The sequence below is a fragment of the Cryptomeria japonica genome, chromosome 7 (genome assembly GCF_030272615.1).
Source record: "Cryptomeria japonica chromosome 7, Sugi_1.0, whole genome shotgun sequence".
In the NCBI taxonomy this organism is placed as follows: Eukaryota; Viridiplantae; Streptophyta; class Pinopsida; order Cupressales; family Cupressaceae; genus Cryptomeria; species Cryptomeria japonica.
This window is the reverse complement of record NC_081411.1, coordinates 41401764-41420919: the sequence shown is the minus strand read 5'-3', so window position 1 is coordinate 41420919 and position 19156 is coordinate 41401764.

Sequence of the window (19156 nt, the reverse complement as noted above, 5' to 3'; positions counted from 1 at the left end):
GGAGTGCAAGTGGATTTGGTAGGTGAGGGAAAATAGGATTTTATAAAAATAAAAATTTATTTATTTCAATAAATGTGTGCAAGTTGCATTTGTAAGAAAATGCAAGTGGGGGAGATTTAATGATTTAAATAAATGTTTTAATTAATTTATCTAAAAGAGGAAAAGGGGATTAAATTGAATAAATAGAATTTATTCATTTAATTGATTTGTGAATTTGGCATAATGAATTAATTAAAATAAATTGAATAATTTATTTAATTAATAGGAGAATGTTTGAAGATGAATTAATTAAATATTAATTTAATTAACTGATGGCTAGTAGGTTTTTAATCAAATAAATAGCAAATATTCATTTAATTAAACTGGACAGATTTATGTGACTACATTTGCCCCTCTTTGAAACGATGCGGTTTATCGGGTCGTTTCAAAGAAAAAAAATAGGAATGAAGAAATATGCCCCATAAATGTTAATTTAGTGGATGGTATGCCCCCTCGAGAGATGGACCGAAAATTTTTGAAAAATCGGGCGATCTCTCAAAAAAGAATGAAAATTGGCAGGGTGGTAGAAGAGAAGAAGTTAGCAATGCTGGTGAAAAATAGAAGAAATCGAAAATAAAATGGAGAAATGGGAGGCTCGAAAAGTTCATGGGGACCACAACGGTGAGCGGGGGAAAATTAGGGTTACGGTGAAGGGTTTATATGGAGAGAAAGGGGTGAAAACAGGCTCATTTGCATTCGCATTCATAGTGAAATTTTAGCTCTGAGAGTGACTTTTTAGAAGAGAAAGGAGCAGTCAGGATGTCAGTTCCCATAGTAGAGCACCGTTTAGAGCAAGTCTGTCGATTCCAGTGGCCAAACGACTACGGACCAGCGGTATGTGAATTTGAATTTTTTATTTTTGTGCATTTTTGATATGTTTTTAGCTAGGTCTAAGTTGAGTCAAGACAGTAGCGCTAAAACTATGTTTTTTTTAGCGTTGTTGTCAACTAAATGAGTGCTTTTGCATCACTATGGTGCTATTGCATAGTAGTTTTAGCGCTTTTGCCCAGGTAGCACTATTGCATAGCTGTTTTAGCACTTTCACTTCTTTAGCACTATTGGTTAGTTGATTGTGCACTTTTGTGGTTAGGTAGCGCTATTGCATAGTCAATATAGCACTATTGTTGTTTGAGCACTATTGCCTAGTTGATTGAGCACTTTTGTTAGGAGATTAGCATTTTTGTGTGCAAGATAGAGCCATTGTGTAGGAAAATAGATGCCCCAGTTTGTGTGAACAAACATCTCTTGATGCCAATGATGGATGGATGGAGAGATGAGATTAGAGTTGTTTTGAACCATAGCAGCCCTGATGAGACTTAGGTCATTAGGATAAATGTCTGTTGAAGTCTAGGTGTGCCATGATTGCTTACTTATTGAGACCCTAAGATACTTGATCAAAGTATCTGTTGATAGTCTAGGTTTAAACTTAAGAAAGTTTGAAACAAAACAACTGATGATGATGATTGATGTACGTGTGCAGAAGGAGCTTCGCGTCTTACAGTTGCGCGAGAGGCATCCCGCCACACAGTGCTTCACGAGTTGTTGACAGAGGCCAAAGTGGATTGCATTGTAGCTACGGGCCTGTATGATGTGATGTATATGCCCGTGATTCGGATGAATCACGGTTTGATTACAACATTGGCAGAGCGGTGGCATAGTGAGACATGTACGTTTCACTTAGCGCAAGGAGAGATGACAGTGACTTTGGAGGATGTATGGCTCATCTTGCACATTCCTATTCGAGGAGAGCTGGTGAGTTATGACCGAGCATAGGGGACCCTAGCAGTGCAAAGATTTTTTAAGAGGATGTCTATATTGATGATGATTCGATAGCCACCTTGTATGAGTTGTTACCAGCAGTGCTATCAGGTATTGTTGGGGGACTACTATGCCCAGATCGATGATCACATGGACTGGTCATTGGTTGGGGTCAGGTGATTGAGCAGATGATGACGGAGGGGACCCAGTTTGCATGGGGACTGTGCGTGCTATCACACTTATATCGGGAGCTACATGAGGTAGCATATCGAGGGATAGGCTCCTTGGGAGTGGGTATCATACTACTTCATATTTGGGCATGGGAGAATTTACCAGTTACCCGACCACTCAGCTTGAGATTCGGAGCAGTGGATCAGCCCTATGTATACATGTATGGAGGGATGATGAGTCAGCCCCACCTGGGGAAGTTAGAGTGGTGGCAGCGGGCACTGGATGATCTGGATACAATGATCTGGAGACCGTATATTAAGTGTGAGCCATGTGAGGATGATGCAGAGGCATTTCCATATGTATTCATGACATAGTACCTCATTGGTAGGACAACCTACAATGTGGAGAGATAGTTGTTGGGTAGGGTGTTGAGACAGTTTGGGTGGAGATAGGGATTGCCTAGTAGTTCAGGAGTGTATACACGAGTAGTGCGAGAGAGATATCTGTGGGGACCGGTGTTATCCTATGATCAGGCACTGTCGGAGTTCTGCACATTGTAAGAAAGACCATGGTAGATGAGGTCGGGGGTAGTAGATGTTGGGGTGTCAAAGGAGTACATGCAGTATATGGCAGCACATCCTATTCCACAGATATCATATCCAAAAAAGCTGATTCCAGAGTTTAAGGAGGATAAGGGACGGAGATGGAGGAGGAGAGGAGGTCGCGAAGTAGTAGGTGGATGAGTGAGAGGGGATGGTGATGGTGGGGATGGAGGAGGAGGAGGGGGTGGGGGTTTTGGAAGAGGTGGTGGTCGACTTCAGCGGAGAGGGAGAGGTGGGCAGCCATTGTGGCTATCTTAGAGACCTTTGATATAGGGAGGCATGAGACTAGGTGACAGGGATGCAGGTGAGGGACAGACACCTATGGAGATAGAGGGAGCCATGGGAGAGGTAGCCACTGGAGAGGAACCTATGGATATGGTGGAGGGAGCTATAGGGGGAGATCTACGGGATCATATGATAGGATATTTGCAGACTGAGGTGGCAGCTAGAGATGTGTAGTTGTTAGCACGAGAGTCAGAGATGACTGTAGTGTTGTGGGAGAGAGATTAGGCCATGGATAGGGTGATCTAGTTGCAGGAGAGGGTGCGGGCCTTGGAGGGAGTACAAGGATAGGGGCCATCTATGGAGGCATTGGCAAGGGAGGTACAGAGAGTAGGTGCAGAGGTGGATTACTGGTGGGGCTTATATGAGCAGGAGGTGCCATCTAGTCAATGGGCACTGAGTTATTCATAGATGCATTGGGAGAGATCAGAGCAGTCTCAGAGGATGCAGAGCAGTGGTGGTGTGATGGGTCCTCCAGGGAGAGATAGATCAGGTGGTGCAGGGGGTAGTGGGGGAGAAGGTGGTGATGGTGGTGTGGGATCTGGTCAGAGTGGTATCTGAGAGAGCATTTTGTATATTTTGATATTGTCATTTTGGACCGTACCTTAGATGGCTCTTGGTAGCCGATTTTTTTGGACTTTATAGTACTCTGATACATGAGATGATATATATATATGAGGAGATCCCATATTTTGTCATGATATGCATGTTGATATGTATGGATTTTATGTTGGATGATGATCTTATGAGTTATGCTTAGATGGATACTTGTACTTTGGTATATGTATGTGTTTATGAGATGATTCCTATATGCATGTTTTATGATGATTTATTCTTACATGATGTCTATATGCATGTTGTATGATGTGGGAGGCTAACATGTGGATGCAGGTTGATATATGTGTGCATGATGTGTTGGTGATGTAATGTCTTATGTATGCAATTCCATGATGGTTATGTATGCATAATGAAATGATGATTACATTGGTATAGATAGTGTCTTGTACTTTATATTGATACAATGATGAGATAATGATATGTAAATAATGTTAATGTAATGCTTTGAATGAATGATTTATTTATGTATATGCAACTAGATGGTTAAAAATGAAGGTAACATGGATAAACAAATGTAAAGTACAAATGTTTAAACGATGAAAAATTCAAATGAATCCATATGTATAATGTATGAACCAATGTTTGAGACAAATGGTGCTATGATTCTAAATGTCAATATATAATGAAGTAAAATGATAATGTGATGATAATGCAACTCATGGTTAATGAATAACTTCACCTTAATGCAATTAAAAGGATAATGAATGCTTTCTTAATGAATCTTAAATGGTACTAAATGAATACATTTTTAATGGCTAATCATGGTAGTAAATACAAATAAGGACAATTTATCATATAAATGAATCTAAATGTCATGAGTGTAATAATGAAATGATATAATGATACTAATGCAAGTAAATGAGAATGAACTATATGTAGTAAGTGCAACTAAATGATATTAAATGCATACTAATGAATGGCTAAAAATTTGAATAAAGCCATATGCAAGTATATGATAATGAACTAGGTTAATGCAAATGCAACTAAATGTAATGAAATGATGATGTGATTATGACAGATGAATGCAAGGTTGTTGAAACTTTGCATGATGCACTGATGATGTATCAGAGAACTCTGTCGTGATTATATCCAAGACCAACTCAATTTTTAGATAGCCTCTCATAGTAATCTTGCTCACATTTGCACAAAAAATTATGCATATGAATAATGAATTTTTAAATGGATGGATGACATGCAACGGAATGCAATATAAACAGATGAGATGGAATGACGATCCATAGTGCTTTATTTTCATCATTGAGCTTTAAAATGTTGTAAGAAAATACAAGCAACTTGACATAATGATTCAAGATGACCTGAGTATTCCTTACATGGATTTTGATATAGCAAGTTAATACAAGCAACTTGACATAATGGGTCAAGTTGACCTGAGTATTGCTTCCGGAACATACAAGGATCATCTCCTTTCATGCATGACTTGGAACGTCCTCCTTGATCTTGGGCTAATCATATCCTGAGACAAATTCATACCGTAATAAGAGATAAAACCTTTATCCAGCTTGGATGAGGTAGGAGGAACCAAAGAAAGAGCATTGTACCTGTAAGCAAACAAAATATATAAAGAATAAAGAATATGGATCCTCGATAATGGTTCATGCTCATATGGTCGAGGTATACGTTGTAGTCAGCAAGCCGTAATGATCTATGACTGTATTTTCGCATAAGATCACGTAACTTAGTGAACTTACCATGTAGACACCATTAGTACATGCCCCAGAACTTCATCAGAATAATTTGCAGAAGACATACAAACAATTCTTAGGAACCATCATGACCACTCTAATCACTTGTGGATATCCTAGAGTAGTGTAGGAACCTAATATATATAAATGAATGAATAACCTACAAATCAACCAAGTATTTTGATAGCTTAAACAGAATTTTCTTGTCAAAGAAAACGATATCATGGCTTTGTTTTGGTAAGGAAGGATGCATCCTTGTTAAGACAGTTTGTGTGTTGATGTTGATTGGTTGGTTGATTTGATGTGATAAGAGGTCATCGTTCAAGTTTTCACAATGTTTGTTTGGTATCTGCTTGGATGAGTATGTACAGTGTGTTGCCATGTTTTTAATTTTCGATGTTTTCTGATGTTTTTGGATTTGTGAGATAGTTTTCCAATGTTTTTGATATTTTGGTGATTGTTTTGAATGTTTTTGGATTTTGTGAAATAGTTTTGAATGTTTTTGGTATTTTGATGATTTTTTTGAATGTTTTTGGTATTTTGTGAGACAGTTTTGAATGTTTTTGGTAATTTGATGATTGTTTTGAATGTTTTTGGTATTTTGTGAGATAGTTTTGAATGAAGAACCCAACGAATCACAAGTAATGTAAAATCCACTTCCATCAATAGGTTAAGGGCATTGCCCCCAGTTTAGACATGACTATGAAAAAGTGGGATGCAAGACGCATGAAGTACTTTCTTGATTGCAGATCAATAACAAGCCATGGTTTGGACAAATGGATGTGTGTATGTAATGAATGTGATTGCAACAAGCCTAAAAGCCAATGGAGCCATAGCCTTTACGAGTGGCACCTGTTTGCGATGTTTTCACCATTGCACTTACCCATGGTGCCATCGGAGTGGTTGTTCACCATTTGGATGTATGATTTTTCTTTACTATTTTCTTTAGGACATTTATCTAAATGTTTTTGGTATTTTTTTGGTATGTATGGGAGCTTGATGCTCTGTACAGCTTTATGTATAAAACTGTTTGAGGTGCATGTTGTTGATCGGATCTACTAGTGGTTCTCCTTCTAAAGTAGCCAATTGATATGCCCCAGACCCAAATACATCAGTGATAACATATGGACCCAGCCAGTTTGATTCAAACTTTCCCTGATGTTCTCGGTTGGGTTGGTTACGAGGATTATGTCAAAGAACAAGATCACCTACCTCAAATGTATGAGGTCTAACTCGGTGATTGTAGCTTCTGCTCATGCGCTGCTCATAGGCTTTGAGGTGATTGTATGCAACTTGTCATTTCTCATCAAGTAGCTCTAAGTCCTGAAGACGTGATACTCTGTATGCTTCATCATCTATTAGGTTATGCAAGGAAACCTGTAGCGATGGTATCTCGACCTCAATAGGTAAGATAGCTTCTGCACCATAGACTAGTGAGTAAGGAGTTGCACCTGTAGGGGTTCGAATACTAGTTCGATATGCCCATAGTGCTGGATTCAATTGAACATGCCAATCATGACCGACATCATTGACTATTTTCTTAAGGATTCTTAATATGTTTTTGTTTGATGCTTTGGCCTGACCATTGCCTTGTGGGTAACAGGGAGTGGAAAAGTGGTGTTGGATGTGAAACTTCTCATAGAGTTCACGGACATCTTGATTTTTGAAAGGGAGACCATTATCTATGATGATGGACATGGGTACACCATACTGGCAGATGATGTAATTAAGGATGAATGAGGCGATCTACTTGTCGGTGACTTGGGTAAGTGGAACAGCTTTGATCCACTTTGTGAAGTATTCGATGGCGGTAATAATGAATTTGTGGTCGTTGGATGAAGATGGATGGATTTTACCCACAAGGTCAAGTCCCCATTGACCAAAAGGCCATGGTGTTGTGATTGGTTGTAATTCCGGTGCTGGTGCATGTATTAGGTCTCCATGAACTTGGCATTTCTTGCACTTTCTGACAAAGTAGTAGGAGTCTTTTTCCATTGATGGCCAATAGTATCCAGCTCGTATGATCTTCTTAGCTAGTGACATGCCACTTGAGTGAGTCCCACAAATTCCTTCATGTACCTCTTCCAATGCCTTTGTTATCTCATCTTGTTCTAGACATCAAAGGAGAGTACCATCAAGACTGCGTCGGTATAGGGTTTCAGCAATAATGGTATATCGAGCAGTTTGGCGAATGAAGGTTTTATGTTGGTTATTTGATTGGTTAGGAGGAAGTGTGTGATCATGGAGATAGGTGTAGAACTCACCATACCATGGGGATTCAGAACCAACAAGGTGACATATCATCTCAGATTCGGGGATATCATAAGCGGGAATCCAAAGTTGTTTGACCAAGAACTCATAGTGTGTTGAATTTTTTGGAAGATCTAGGAGAGATGCAATAGTAGCCATAGCGTTAGCAGCTTGATTCTGATCTCTAGGTATCTTCTCAAAGGTGATAGTAGTAAATGATGCCTTTAGACTGTCCACCATTTGCTTGTACAACATGAGTTTGTCATCTTTGGTCTGATATTCATTAGTTGCTTTTCAAATGACCAGTTGAGAGTCACCATATACTTGCAGTTCTTGTAACTTCCATTGTATGGCTATACTGAGTCCTATGATCAAGGTCTTGTATTTTGCTATGTTGTTTGTGCATGGAAATGTGAGCCTGTAAGACTTTGGGATGTTGTCACCTTGAGGTGTGATAAACATAATGCCTGCCCCCAAGCCATGCCTAGTTTATGAACCATCAAAGTATAGTTTCCATGGTTGTGCTATTGTGATCATGAATATCTCTTCATCTAGAAAATTGGAAATGAGAGGATGATCGCCTATGAGTGGTGCATCGGCCAATTGATCTGCAATAACTTGCCCTTTGATAGCCTTATGGTCCACATACTCGATATCAAATTCACTAAGAATCATCACCCATTTGGCCAAGCGACCAGTCAATGCGGCTTTACTGAGTAAGTACTTGAGTGGATCGATCTTTGCAATGAGTTGTACCTTGTGTGTTAACAGATAGTGCCTCAGTTTAGTGGCTACCAAGATTACTGCTAGGCAAGCTCACTCAATAGGGGTGTAATTGAGTTAATAGCCAACCAGTGTGTGAGAGATGTAGTAAACAACACACTCTTTCCCTTCTACATTGTGTTGTGCCAATAGTACTCCCAAAGTTGTATTAGTTGCTGAAATATAGAGCAATAGAGGCCTACTTGGATCTGGTGGGATCAGCAATGGCATATTCATGAGATAATCTTTAAGCATCTAGAATTCTTGCTAGCATCTACCATCCACTTGAAAGCAAATGTTCTTGTGTAGCAGGTGTGTAAATGGGTGACACTTATCTGCCAATTGTGCAATGAATCTTCAAATAGATTGAAGCCACCCTTGTAGTGTCCTTAGCTGGCTGATGTTCTTTGGAGGTGGCATGTCCATGATTGCCTTGACCTTTGTTGGATCGACCTCAATACCTTTGCTTGAGACAATGTATCCTAGAAGTTTCCCTGAGGTTACTCCAAAGACACATTTCTTTGGGTTGAGTCGAAAATGATATCATTCTAGTCTATCAAATATTTTCTCTAATATGTCCAAATGACCTTCTCTTGTGAGTGATTTTTCTAGTAAGTCATCAACATAATCTTCCATTATGGTATGCATTATATCATGGAAGATAGTGGTCATTGCTCATTGATAGGTCGCTCTGGCATTCTTTAGACCGAAAGACATTACATTCCAGCAGTATGTGCCCCATGGGCATGTGAAGGTTGTCTTATGTTGATCTTCTGCTGTGATCTTTATCTGATTGTATCCTGGAAAACCATCCATGAGTGAAAGCATGGCATGTCCTGCTGTTAGGTCTACTATGATGTCGATATTTGGTGGAGGGAAGTCATCTTTAGGACATGCCTTGTTCAAATCTCTGAAGTTAGTACAAATATGGATGCCCCCATTTGGTTTGTCGACAGGCACAATATTGGAGATCCAATCTGCATAATCAATTGGTCGAATGAAACCAACATCTAGGAGTTTCTTAAGTTCCGCTTTGACTAGTACCGCAATCTAAGGATGCATTTTGCAAAGCTTCTGCTTGACAAGCTTAGCTCCTTCTGCTACTGTGAGGTGATGCATGACTAAATCCAGATCAAGACCAGGCATGTCTGCATATGACCATGCAAAGTTAATCTGGCATTTCTGGAAGAATTCGACAAACTTAGGTTGCTCCTTTGGAATCAAAAGAGATGCTAGATGTATGTGGTGAGGAGTTTCAGGAGTCCCCACATTGTATTCTTTTGTCTCTTCAATAAGAACATTGATCGTTCCTGCCATGTACTAGAGGGAAGGATGTCAAACCTTTCATCCTCAGGCACCTCAAAGAGGTTTTCACCATTGGATATGCTCTTTCTTTTTACTCTTGTGGGATCAAACAGTGCCACAGTGTGGTTTTCACTAGAAGATCCATGTTCTATTGTTATATTTTTGCAGCTAAAAGGTTTGGCATCTACCCCAAAGTATGCTGCACTATTAAGTTCTATGGTGAATCCATCTTTGTGATCCCCGCTTGGTATGTTATCCCGTAAGTCCAAGAAGTCAATGATCACCTCGTCATTTTGGAAATGGTCAAGACATGGGGGATTAGGTTGGTTCCATTCAATGAGTTCAGAATGGATAATGGGCATTACCTCATCGATTAGGTTGAGTTCGTTAGATGTGTCAGTGAGGGTTAAGACATTGTGGTAAAGGTCGTTGATGGTACTCTCCCTGTCAGAATCAGGCGTAGGATGTGATGTAGGGTCTGTGGAAGAAGTTTCCAGTTTAGGAACCCAAGAGGTCTTTATCTGTGCTTCTCCATAAAAAGGGATGTCTTTGCGGGGTGGAGGTAGTGATGTGTCTTCCTCATCGGAAGTATTAAGATGCACCGAATCAAATTCCCACTCATGCGAGTCATTTTCTGAGTTGCTTTCCAGTAGTCGATTACTGTACCATACTGGGATATCTTTTGAGTTAAATACTGTAGGTGTGATCGGTTGATGTACTTTTGTAGATGAAATTATTGGTGTTGTAGGAATATTTATGGAGATCAATGAATCTGATATAGGATGTATTGGTAGTGATGAATCTGCTGCTTCTGCTAGAATTGCTAGTGTTGTTAATACTTTTGGGAATTCTGATATAGTTGGTGCTGCGAAGGGGACTACTGATGTTATCACTGCTGCTGATGGTGTTGCTGGTTCAATTGATGGGATGACTGGCATTGCAGATGGTTTTGCTAGGATTTTTAGCCTCAATGGGGCAATTGCTATGTTTTGGGGTGCTGCTTTTATAATCAAAGGCGACCTCTTTGTAGTAGGTTGATATAGTGGTTTGTTGGGTTTCCCTTTAAATCTGAGCTTAGGAAATATCTCCTTTTAAAAGCCTAAGCCTGTGTTATCTTTGGGTTTTAATTCCAGCTACAGCGGCTCATGTTGCCCTTTCTTACAATGCCCTAAAGAACTTTGACCATCATATCCCATTCTTTGCATAATGAGAAGACCTTTTCCATATTGATCTGTGGGAAGCTTAGCTTGTGGAATGTCGGTGGTGATAGGATCCTTATAGATCCATTCTTCTAAGTCTTCTTCTCTGGTTTCCTCTTCTTGACTCTTTCCAAGGATGAAAGGTGTCAATGTACATGCTAGTTTGACCAGTGACATTTGAAGTACCTATTGAGGTTTGCCATGTGTTTTAGAAGAAGTCAATATTTGTCCAACACAAAAGAGTTGGCTTAGATTGTATTCTCCAGGACCTTCCTCTGCAATTTTCATCTTGAGCTTCTCTTGCTTGCGTATAGTGGTGTTTGAACTGGAAAGAGAGGTTCGACTTACGTATGACATGGAGGAGATGGATTCTCTATTGTTGGGAACGGTAATCTTTGGTTGATGACTTATGTTATGACAATATGCAAAGGGGTTTGCATCGCCCAGGATCATGATTTCTACACCATTATGTGTGAACTTGATACACTGATGGTAAGTGGATGGAACGGCTTGCATGGCGTGTATCCAAGGTCTTCCCAACAACAAATTGTATGGCAGAGGAAGGTCTAGAACCTAACATATGATGTGCTTCACCACAGGTCCCACTTGGATCGGTATTACAACAGCTCCTTTGGATGAACGCTCTGCATCATCATAAGCTTTGATTGTGATCTTCTTGCGGGGATCCACTGATTCAAATGCATATCCCAATGCAGTGACTAATTGTAGTGTACAAATATTTAGGCCTACTCCATTTTCAATCAAGACTCGCTTGATCCTATGCTGATTGATAAATCCTTCAATGTGTAGTGAGGCGTTATGAGGTTGCTAGAAGGAAGAGTTGTCACTTTCAGAGAAAGTGAGACAAGGTTATGATCTTAGATTTCTGACCATGGCTTGGAACTGATTTGTGTTCAAATTTGCAGGGACTGACGCCTCTTGGAGAGCTTGATCCAAGATTGTTTTATGAGATGGAGATAGGCACAATAGCTCTAAGATAGATATCAGTGCGGGTGTTTTATCTAATTGGTCCACAAGGTTATATTGCTTTGAGATAGATGTGGTACCTTGTGGAGCTGCTTTTATGGTCATCTTGTCGTGACATGTAACAACATTGCAATTGGAACTGGGATTTTTGATGGTAATAGTTGCAATTTGTTCACTGGCATCATACAAGTGATTCACAGTGTAATTATACGCTGCTTGCGTATAATAAGTGGTGTCTATGGTTCTCCCTGAAGTGGAAGGACCCCTTTGATCTTATGATGGAAGTGGATTTTTGAACATCAAATGATCATTGTTTGTTGTCTTTGGGTCATGTCCTTCGATTTCAATTTCACCTTGGTCAATAAGATCCTGAATAAGATCTTTCAATCTGTGACAATTGCTTGTCCTATGCCCTTTCCCTTGATGGAAATCGCAATGTTCAGTATCCCTCCACCATGAAGGTTTGACTTGAGGTTCATAATTTGATGTTTTGGGTAGGGTTACCAGATTTTGAGAAACCAATTAATGTAACACTGTTTCGATGGGTTCCCCTAAGGGAGTGTATGTTCGCTTTGGTTTAAAATTTTGTTGATGCTATCTGGGTTCATCTTGAGATGTGATGTGGCCTTGATTTGGAGGAGTAACTATGTTATTCTTGGGTGGGGGGTTCTATCCTACAAATCAAACCACAAGTTGTGCACTTTTGATAGTTCTTGCATCCACAACCCCGTCATTGACAATATTTTTGTTTTTGTTCTAGAAGTTAGGCTTGTCACTATTGAAGCGCGAGCGAGGGCCATCTTTTGGCTCATTGTAGATTTTGATAAGTCCTTTCTTGATGAGAGCCACTCACATTTTAACCCTTTGGTGATCATGTCATTGAAAGAATATGTGTCTTTTACATCTAGGTGAAATTCCATTTCTTCGTTTAAGTTAGAAATAAATATTTCCACTAGTTCTTGTTCAGGTAACTGAAGAGAATGTCTGCTAGACATTTGACGCCATCATTGCAGAAAGACTAAAAATAGTTCACCTGGTTTTTGTTTAGTGTTACATAGATCAGCCATGGTGATATCATGTTCAATGTTTTGTGAGTAATGTGCCAGGAACTTCTTGATAAGTTCTTCAAATGTCCTAATGCCACCTGGTAATTAGGAAAACCATGATGTGGTTGTTCCTCCCAAGCTTTGTGGCAAAAGGCACATGAGGTATGTATCCTCGTATGCCACTTCAAGGCAAGCTGAATGGAATTCTCTGACATGATCACAAGGATCTCCTTTTTTTCTATACTTTTCAAACTTGGGTGTTTCAAACCCTCATGGAAAAGGTGGCATATGAAGATTCCTATCAAAGGGATAGGGACAAATGTCATTGAGTGAAAATTGATTAGTTTTCACACCACTACGAAGTTGTTGGGCGAGATTTTCAACTTGTTGCCTCAACATCTCTACTTCATTTGGAGGAGGAGGTGGTGGATTACCTTGATGAAGGTTGTACTTGATGGGATCTCTACCTCTTTCTTCCTCATTGTGACTTTGTCATTATGATGCTTGCCTCAGTTGTGAAAGATCGAATTCAGAGGGGAGTTTGGCTCCCTCTTGAGCAAGTCTCAAAAAGTGAGCATCAACATTGCTCCTGAGTATTTCGTCAAACAATCTATTAAAGAGAGGGTTATGTTGTTCCCTTTCTATTGTCGCAGGAGTAGGAGTATTTGGATTTTTGTCATTTACATTTCCTCCTAGGGCTTCTTGGAATTCATTAATATTTTCCTCCTCTTCTTCCTCAATCTCTTGTTGTCTAGACCGTGATCGGGTATGAGCCATTTTGTTTATAAGTTTTTGTTGAAGTTGGGTAAAAAATGATGATGAGTTGTTGATGAAATGAGAGATTTATGGTTGGTGTGGTGTTTTGCATATGGATCTCTAGCACTTAAAGGTATATGTTACCAAAGTTCTTTCTTGAATTCCTTGTTGTTTTTTATAAGGTTTGACGTGATAAGGTTTTAGAGAAATCTGAGATGTGTTACAGACTTAACTACCTAGTAATGAGAGGATTCACTCATAGACTAGTTTTAACCCACATAGAGATGTCTCTTAGGATGAGCTTATCCTAGTTGTAGAGACACTCTAAAAAGTGATGTTGTTTGTGTTTGATTCAAACAATGTCGAAATAGAACTTAGGACAAGAACCTCTTAATCTTTTGAGAGTTGAAACAGAGTGATGATGTGAATGTAGGAATGGATGAAATGTTTAACTTCAATAAAAGCTTTGTGTCACATATGGGACAAATTCTTCTTCTTCTCTTTCAGGAGATGGTGGTTCTTCCCAAGCTACATTATATGTGATGCAAATATCTGGAAAGAAGTTAGGATTGATCTTGCCTCCTTTTTTTTGTGATAACTCAAAGTGTGATATTGCATAAAAGCTCGGCGGTTTAATGACTCTTGATCAAACTCGTTTGATTTCCCTTGAAGATAGAGACACATGTGACGTAGAAAATCTCTATTAGAGACAAAGATTTGACTATTTAGATAGAAGAATTTCCTCCTTTTGATAAGAGCCTTTGAGCTCAATGGTATTTTCTTCAAGTTGATGTGTTGATGAAGATTCTTCTTTCTCAAGATGTGAAGAATGGTCATATAGTTTGATACTTTTACTGTTTGATTTTGATCCTTTGTTGGTTTCTGAAAAATGTTTGTGTTGGATGAATACTTGTTTTTGGAACTAATTTTTTATTTTTCTTTGACAAGAAAACAAAGAAAGCACACAAACACAAGAATGTTTCCTCAAAAAGGCATAAATAAGTATGGGTCTAGATCAACCCAATCCTTGGACTTTTTATGACCCTTTCTTTTAGATGTATTTTAAGGTGTTTTCCAAAGCCTGAAGTTGGCTCAATTTTCACTGGTCTTGACTCAAAAATGAAAACACTTCAAACACTCTTTATCCCTAAGGTCAAATGGCCAATTGCAATAAATTCAGCCCACATCTTGATATTTCTTCGACTTTGGTACTACATACCTTATGAATCCCATCGTGACAAGTAACGATGTGATATACTAAGTCTTGCACGAGCATAACAAATAGATGATCCCTATGATGGGGGAGTCACCACTTTTATCGGGCTACAAGTAACCTTTCAAAAAGCTATGTTTCTACTCAAGGTAATATGTATGGTGAGTATCTTGGGAGCAAAACCATCTATGCTCTTGCACTGAATTTATCACAAATATCCTCAATCAATAGAACCGGTGGGCTACTACTTAAAGGTGTTTAGTAATGTTTGATGTTTTTGGACATAAGTTCATTCTGCAGTGACTCACTTAAGAGCCTTGTAACTTGTGGTGGGGCCCATTTGTGCTTTCGGTAAGTTACACTGTACGAACAACTATACCCAAGGTTACAGCTTTCACTTTCATCTGATTTCTATAGCAGCTCGAAGGATTTACCACGTGAGGTCGTTCCCAAGAGTGATCGATCTCTTGGCAGGCCTCTCTTAAAAAGATAAAAATTGAGTGTTACTAACACTTTTCTCTTGCACCTAGGACCACGAGAACCAAGGGAGAGGATAGTGTGTGTTAGAAGTAGGACCACTCAACAAAATATTTTGCACAAGTGTGCCAAACACAAAATGCACTTGTTCTTTTTAACTTGTCATTGCAATGATCTTTTATCTATTTGGAGATGTTTCTCCAACAATCATGATGTTCTTTTTAAATTCAAAGGCAATATGTTTGAGTAAACTAGGAATTTGAAATCCTGGTCAACTTAATGAAAAACACGTTTGCATGAAGAAAAACCATTTTTGTAAAATGAGACAAGTTGATTGTTCTTTTTATACTTGCACCAAAAATTGAAGTGTTGATTGTGAGTTTTCCTTAAGTTTGATGCAAGAAATAAAATTTGTCTTGTTTTGTTTTAAGCACCAAAATAGAGTGTATTCCTAACTTGCAATGAAAGCAAATTTGTGTTTGTTGAGTTTTAGAGAACCAAAACAAAGTGGATCCTAACTTGCAAGAAATTAAATTTTGTGTTGTTGAGTTTTAGAGCACCAAAACAAAATGGATCCTAACTTGCAAGAAATTAAATTTTGTGTTGTTGTATTTTAGAGCACCAAAACAAAATGGATCCTAACTTGCAAGAAATTAAATTTTGTGTTGTTGAGTTTTTAAAGCACCAATGAAAGTTTTTTATTTCAAGTAACAAACGGGGTTAGTTTAAAACCTGCACATGAAGCAAAAACTTAGTAAAATCCGACCATATGGTGGGCTTCCACAAGCCTAAGAAAATTTATTTTATCGGTTATATGGCATTTTTTACAATGTTCTATTACAATAGCGCTACTCTGTGTGAAAACAAAAGTGCTACTTAACACAAATGCGCGAAAGTATGGACAAAAGCGCTAAAGTAGGATATTTATACAGTAGGACAAAAGCGCTAAAACCTAAACAAAAGCACTAATAAAAAGACAAAAGTGCTAAAATTTGGACAATAGCACTATTGTAGAAACAAAAGCATTAAACTACTAAAGGAAAATAGCGCTAAAGCGTGAACAAAAGCGCCGAAGCACGACCTGTGTGTCAAGCTAAACAATCAAAAAGTTAGTTATTAAAAAAAATGTTGTTAGATTCACGTCGGGTTCACCAAATGATGCTCTGCAGAATGGACAATTGTTAGACTAAAGCCTGTGGTCGTATGACACAAAAAAACAACAAGAAAAAAGGATCAAAGTTAGTGTAATTCAACCAAAAACTAACCTAAGCAGGCATATCAAAAGAGACTAAAAACATGCTAAAATATTTAACTATGGAAACAAATACCGCAAGGCATCTCCAAATGCCTTTTAACATGCTCTTAGCTCCTTTTCATTTGTTCCTCTCCTCTCCAAGTTCCAAATTAGTGTAGCATTCAGTAGCTTTTTGCACTATGGATGCTTATGGAGGTCCAAGATTGAAAATGCTTATAACTTATGCTATGCAAGTGTAAAATAAGCTAGATATGAGATGCTATGAAATGAACTAAGATATATTTAAGTCCAAAATGACAATATATGTGATTTATGCTAAATGCTCTCTAAAATTCACTATAGATTAAATGCATACAAGTTTTCAAGATTTGGATTATGAAGAAATGGACTCTATTTATAGGAAAAATAGAGCAATGGATGGTTGAGATTGAGTAATCTCAACAAGGGTTAGGATTGAAAGATATCAAATCCATATGAGGGATTTCAACCCAATCCCAAGATGACAAGTGTCAATATGAGAGAGGTTGAGAGGAGAGGGAATAAGCATTAAATGCTTGACATGACCTGAGAGTTAACTTGGGAGTTAAGGTCAAGGCTTGGTTGAATGAATAAATTCTTTATTCAAAGAATAAAGCTTTTATCCAATGGATAAATTCTTGTGCAAAGGTTAAAGAGATAACCATAGTCAAAGCAATAAATGCTTGAGGAGACATATGGGTCACATGAGAGTTGAGTTAGGGGTTAACCATAAATGGTCATGTAAGAGCCATTAATGATCATGTAAGAGCCATTAATGATCATGTAAGAGCCATTAGTGGTTTGGAAGACTTTAGAGGTTAGCTTTTTGAACACAAAGCATTAAATGTTTTTCAAAGACTTTGGAGTCTTTGAGAAGTGACTTCAAGTTGCTTAGGATTGTGACAATAATTAGGGGATGGATTAGGTTAATTAGGAAGGGGTTAGAAGAATCTAGAAGGGGGTTTAGAAGTGCAAGTGGATTTGGTGGGTGAGGTAAAATAAGATTTTATAAAAATAAAAATTCATTTATTTCAATAAATGTGTGCAAGTTGCATTTGTAGGAAAATGCAAGTGGGGGCATTTAATGATTTAAATAAATGTTTTATTTAATTTATTTAAAAGAGGAAAAGGGGATTAAATTGGATAAATAGAATTTATTCATTTAATTGATTTATGAATTTGGTATAATGAATTAATTAAAATAAATTGAATAATTTATTTAATTAATAGGAGAATTTTTTAAGATGAATTAATTAAATATTAATTTAATTAACTGATGGCTAGTGGGTTTTTAATCAATTAAATAGCAAATATTCATTTAATTAAACTGGACAGATTTATGTGACTACAAAAAGGTTATCAAAATTCTTGGGAATAGGAGGTGTGAACCGGCCTACTCTTCTGCTTTTCATGCCATCAAAATTTGAGTTTGATTGTCATCATTAACTTTGCCAAATTCTTCACACATAACTCCTGAATCAATTTCCTACACACAATATGACGAAAATAGGTTTGTTGATGGGGGCTTTCCTAGGTCAAACCTCGGGTTGTGAATTAACCTTGAAGTATAAGGTTTTCCTTTTGAGGGAAAGGATAGATATAATCTAAAAATGCTTATAATTGAACTTGATACCTTGATGAATCTTTCTTGAATCCTCACACAAAGTTTTAGGATGTCATGCAGACTGTTGATCATGAATGTTGTGCTTTAACTTGAATTCTCCTTCAATGCTTGATGAATGCTTGATTGCTTGTTCACTTGGAATTGAATTGATTTTATAATCAAGAGATCACTTGAATTGTAGGTAGACCCCTTCAAATGATAGGGTAGGCTTCATTTTATACCTAGTCATGCATAAAGTGTTTGATTTTTTTCTCACACATGAGGCAAGAAAAGAGGGGTCATATTTTGGGTCCCAATCATGAGTACCAGGGCACCTAAGGCATCCTAGTTTGGTCAATTTAGGATGGGACATGCTAAAGTGGGCATCAATGTCTCAAGATCAGATGGACCTTAAGCGATTGTCTCCCTTGCATATGATTTTTTTGGGTGATAAACTTCACCATTCTACTCACAAGAATTTTATTAAGTCTCAAATATAGGGATCATAACTTATTAATGATGCAGTGAAAGTCCTTCATGAAGGACTTCTATAAGTATTTTTGGATGAGTTTTTGTCAAGTGCAGAGAAAATACAATTGATGCTTAATGGATTTAAGGAACGTGCTTTCAAATTGGAAGCCAAAGTTTTGAAGGATGTAGAGAAGAAGGTGGAAGAGAAAAGACTAGAAGTTTTGGTGATTAGATGTGCAACAACACATATCCAACTACAAGAAAGCATAATTTTTTTTTTAGAAATGTGTAAAGGATGTAGTGGTGGCATACATGTTTTAAAGGCAATGGCCTAAATATACTAAGGATATTAAACATCACATAAATATTATAGCATCGCAAATTGTACAACTATCTAATGTAAGGAAGTTAAGTAGCAGAAACAACTTCCTACACTAACCTTGAGAGGAGGGTAATGCAAAACTTTTTCAGATCATTACAACAGTTACAAAAAATAGAAATAGATATAATAGCAATCATACCACAACACAGTGATTTACGTGGGGAAAACCCTTTCGGGAGAAAAACCCCACCCTCCAAAAGCAGCTCAATATTTTATTCAGCAATCAAAAACAGATTACAACATACTTGCAGAGCAAGCT